The sequence below is a fragment of the Hemicordylus capensis genome, chromosome 16 (assembly GCF_027244095.1).
Source record: "Hemicordylus capensis ecotype Gifberg chromosome 16, rHemCap1.1.pri, whole genome shotgun sequence".
Classification (NCBI taxonomy): Eukaryota; Metazoa; Chordata; class Lepidosauria; order Squamata; family Cordylidae; genus Hemicordylus; species Hemicordylus capensis.
In genome coordinates, this window is record NC_069672.1 from 5356338 (window position 1) to 5361789 (window position 5452).

Sequence of the window (5452 nt, forward strand, 5' to 3'; positions counted from 1 at the left end):
GGCAGACAAGAGTCAAGGAACGTCCCCAGCAGCAGCTCTCGCAAACTACTCCGCTCCACTCCTCCTGCGTGCAGCAAGCAGGGAGGGAGGAACTGAGACAACCAGCATGGTGGTCATGTGTTCTCCGGCAGCCAATGGGAGCTCCCGCCCACCGGAGATCTCCGTAACGACGAGAAGAAAAAAAATCAAACAAAAATATTTTTTTGCCAAAAGCAGGGGACTGGCAGGGGCACTTTTTGGCGCCCCCTCCCAAGTGGCCCCCCTGCCCCCCTATCGTTACGCCCCTGCATTGTCCACAATTTACAAAATCTTTTAAAAAATAATTTAGGATGATGTTCTTTTGGGGTATTTATATATCTATATCTATAAAACTTTTACTATGCTTTTTGTTACAACTATTCAGTCTCATTTAAGATTTCTTTACTTCATGAGCTGAGTTTCAGTGAGGGGGTGCATTTTAAAATCTTGTCTCTGTGCCCACTCCAACCTTGCTACACCCCTAACTGAACGTGACTGAGGTTAAATTATATTTAGCCATATCTCTCACACAGCTTATGTACAGTGTGCAAATTAGACCATATACCAAACTGATGACACTAGAAACCCAACAATCCAAATTTTTGTGGAATTTGCTCCAGATCCCAAGGCTGTGTTGCAAGTGCAGGGATTGTATTTCATTCCAGTGGGTCCCGGAAAGTTTGGAAGTAAGTATTATGAAAGTAGAAATGGTTAGGTATTTTTGAGCTATGGCAGAAATTAAACTTCCAGCCTATAAGCTTAGCTCTCTTGGTACTATCAGATTATTCATTCATTCATTCATGTATTCAATTATTCATGTATTTGTGTATTTATTTATTCATGTATTTGTGTATTTATTTATTTATTTATTTGGCATATTTGCATCCTGCCCAAATCTGGGTGGTTTTCAATAAAACAACACTGATTAAAAACAAAGTTAAAAAATTAAGATGTTAGAGCAATTTAAAATAATGCATTTATTTAAAACCGTAATACTAGAAGCCCAGTTAGAATGTATACCAAAAAGTAAGCAAGGTACCACCAAGTGTAAGAGGATGCCAGCATGGCTAACAAGTAAAGTCAAGGGGAAGAGTCAAAGTATAGTATAAAGTCAAATATAAATTCAAAGGGGAAGAACATAGGAAACTGCCATATACTGAGTCAGACCCTTGGTCTATCTAGGTCAGTATTGTCTGCCCGGACTGGCAGCGGCTTCTCCAAGGTTGCAGGCAGGAGTCTCTCTCAGGCCTATCTTGGAGATGCTGCCAGGGAGGGAACTGGGAACCCCCTGATCTTCCAGAAGAGAGCAAAGTGCAGATTGTGGTTTAGTGCTCTTGCTGTTGCCTGTTTGTTAGCCCCGCTCCGGGACTGGAACACAATTGAAGACTCTCTACATCAGGGGTGGGAAAACGTGGCCCTCCACGTGTTGTTGAGCTACAACAATGATTGTGCACCACACCACCTGACCGGTGTGGTGGCAACCAGTATGGTGAGTGGGAGGTGGGGAGAAGACAGCCTGGTTGCTAGATATGCCACAACACACTGAGGCTAGTCTCACGACCAAGTGGAACCGGGCTTAGGGAGCCTAGCCTGATTCCTCCTGGTCATCTGCTGCCACAGGAACCGTGCGGCTCCTGGCAGCAAACCCCACAAAATACCCCCCCCCTTAAATGAGGTTAGTGGAGCAACCGTTTAGTTGATTGTGTGCTGCCACGGCACACCGCCACGACACATGAGTAGCCCCCCGACTGGGAGGCTAAAACAAGCCTCCCGCGCTCGGACTAGTAGTGTGCATGGTTTTGGTCCAGCGCAATGGAAAAGCCCTCCGGACCGGTCTGGAATTCCGGCAGTCCGGAGGATTGGATGGGCAGGGGACTGTCACTTTAAGCGGGGGTGTTAGTACTTACCCCCCACCCGCCGCTCTTCCGCCTCCAGCGCTGGTGATTTTAAAAATCTTCTTGGGGCGACAGAGTTCCTCCCTGCCACCCCTGCCCCCATCGTTGTCCTTCTAAGCTGGTTTCGATGAAGAGCTAGCGGCGCGCATGTGTCCTACGCGGTGTGCGCGCTTGTCTATGCCGCTGGTGCACGTGTGCCACATACGTCACATGGCGCATGTGCGCCAGCGGCAAAGACGAACGCGAGCCGCGAAGGGCGCTTGCGCGCCGCTAGCTCTTCATTGAAACCAGCTTAGAAGGACAACGACGGGGGCGGGGGGAACTCTGCCGCCCCAAGAAGATTTAAAAATTTTTAAAATTTAAAAATTTTTAAAAATCACCAGCGCCGGAGGGGGAAGAGCGGCGGGGTGTGTGTGTAAGTACTACCACCACCCCCACGAAAAGTGACAGTCCCCTCACTGCCGGACCACGCTTTTGTGGTTCCGTGCACATCCCTAGCTCGGAGTTCTCTCCTGGATGCCCTGCACGCTCATGCGGGTCCTCCTGGGATTTCCAGGGACTGGGTGGCCCTCGATCCCCGCTGCCCCAACTAGCTCCATGAAGGAGCCAGTAGTAGTGTGGGCGGCCAATTCGGCCGCCCAGGGTTAGCTCGGTGATCATCTGCGGGGAGGGGTAAGTTAACCCGCTCTCCCCACAGACCCACCTAAAGCTCTTCTCACTGATTGTGAGAAATGCTTCACTGTGCAAGCTGCACGATGCACTGGGCCATCCCTGTGTAAAGTGTGTGTGTGTGTGTGTGTGTGTGTGTGTGTGTGTGTGTGTACATTTTAGCTCTGTATCTTTTCACATTTTATTTTACATTCTACCAGGAAAGCCTGTTAATTCCAGAGACACGTTGAAGAATGGCAAGAAATCAATCCCGCCCACAGTATCCATTTGCACACAGACACCACATGAAGAGACGCAGGCACAAAATATCAACATCATTAGCTGATTAAGGGAGCTGCCACAGGATAAACTAGACTCCCTTAACCTTTTGGTGTAGGTAGCAAACTATAAGGGATGAAAGAGAGCTGAAACACCCACATCTGTCTCCACTCCAAATTTGAGCAACTATACCCTGACAGAGCCTTTAATTGGTTGGCTATGCTTCTCATAATTTCTTCTAGAAAACATTTTGTAAAGGGAGGTGCAGCTGAATTGCTAAACCCAAGCCTATGGATGCCCTGACATAATTCACTCTGGCGCAAGGAGGCAAAGCCTGATGATTTGCCGAGCCTAACCCCTTGCAGTCACTGCATCCTATCTGCTACTTCTCTTGCCATGGTTGTTATTCAAGGATAAACAAAAAAGTCTCCATACGAAAATACCTTTCAGAGGGTCTTGGATATCCCATTACCTAGACAAGAAAGATAACAGGCCTGTTCACATGACCATTTGGGTGGTGGGTTGGAGAGTTCTTAAGCACATGATCAGAACCACTGTTTTGGTCAACAAGCACACAATTAAGCCGGATTCTGAAGCTATTCGCACAATCCAAAACTGTGTTCTACCCAGGTTGCTGGAGCTGTCTTCATATGCTGGTCTCCAATCTGCCTTTCAGTCCATGCTCATAGCACAATTTTGGATAAAACTCCATAAAATGAGTATGAGATTCTCCACAAATAGGCCATGAAAATACTCCTCCCATTTTCATCAATGTATTTATGTGAGGCCGGATTTTCGACTATGAGGCTCTTCTCACGATTAGTGAGAAGAGCCTCTAGGGGGTTTGCAGGGAGAGCGGGCTAGGCCCGCTTTCCCCACACATGAGCAGCAGTCTGCTCTGGGCAGCCGCAGCAGCCACTCACACAACTGCCACCTCCGTCACGGAGCCGGCCGGGGCTGGGTAGTTCAGGGGCTGCGTGGCCCCCGGAAGCTCCAGAATGCTGGAGAGACCTGCGAGCCGGGAGGCTGCTTTTCAGCGTCCTGGCCGGGGGTCTACTTGTGGGTAGCCGCGGTGTGGAGCCGCGCTTTGGCAACTCACGATGGGGAAGCCCAGGCTTAGGCCCTATGATCAAAGATTATGCCCCTGCAAGAACGGTGAAGTGGAGGCCACGGAACATGTGATGTTGAAGTGCAGTTTTTATCCTGATCTAAGGGGAAAGCTTCTCTCCCCACTCTAATTCATTATAACTCTAATTGCCCTTCTGATGGGGATAAAGTCCTTTTTCTGCTTACTGCTAAGTCAGAGCACGTTTACAGGAGGGAAGCAAGAAAAAATTTCACAGCAAGCAAGATTCGGTTTAGAGTGATTGAGGCACGAGATGCCAGGCTGTGCACTTCAGATTAACCGTTTTTATTCAAATGAAATTAGCTATGTATACGGTATTTGAAGGTATTAATGTTTTATGTATCTTATCTATTTTAGTGTTGTTGTTGTTGTTTCCTTTCTTTTCCTTTCCTTTCTTTCCTTTCTTTTCTTGCATTTATGCTGGCCTTGGGCCAAAATAAACAAATACATACATACAATACATACATACATACATACATACAACCTGGGCTTAGGGGATGGCTACTTAAATGGGTGACCAGCTTAAGAACCGACGGGCACGCAGCTGACCCTGGTGGTTCTCATGATGGGATGAAATCGGGATAGTGGAGGCTAGCCCAATTTCGTCCCATCATGCGAATAGCTTCTATGAGTCCTATCAAAACTAAAACATGAAACAGAATTGACAATCACTGTTTATGCTTGGCTCTGATGACCACTGCGCCATGAATAGAGTGTCTGGAGGTTCACCAGACAGGGCTTTCTCCCCAAATCCACTCCTGGTTGGAGTGTGCCGGTCCACATATTCGCTGGATTTAACCCAACCTCCCTGCAGGGAGAGTCATATCTAGGAAAAATAGCGCCTAGGGCAAGCACTAAAATTGCACCCCTCCAAACATCTGACATCCATCTTTCAGATAACTTTACCATAATATCACCTCTAAAATACAAGTCAAGCTCATGAGCCCATCCTTGGTAATATTATCAATGTCCTCCTCAAATTATTTAGTGTAGTCGTCCTATATATAAACAATCTCCTTTCTTCCATATTTTTATCTATGAAGACTTCCCATATATGAAATGGTTTATCTTCACCAAAAGCACTGATAATAACTACACCATTAGACAATTTAAAGGAAATAACTCTAAATGAAATGCCATAATATCCAAGAACTCATACTACACATTTCTTGTTACTTGCTCGAAGAATCACATTTGCTGAATCCAACTGGGAAGAAGGCAATGTTTTCTGAATTTTTTTAAAAAGGAAAAGGTAAACCAGTGAAGAGAAAGCAAAAGCAATGAGCAAATGTTTACATAAACTGATTGGAACTCTGGGGAAAGCAGATCAAAAATATTTGTTCAGATAAAAGATATTGAGATAAGGTATTTGAAAACAAAGTTTTCTGCAAGATTAAAAGGTAACAAGGAACTCTGGGGAGTTCCCAGAGACTACAGCAACAGGCAAGAGACTTGCCTAGTAACAAAGCATTAGTTAGCAGAGGAT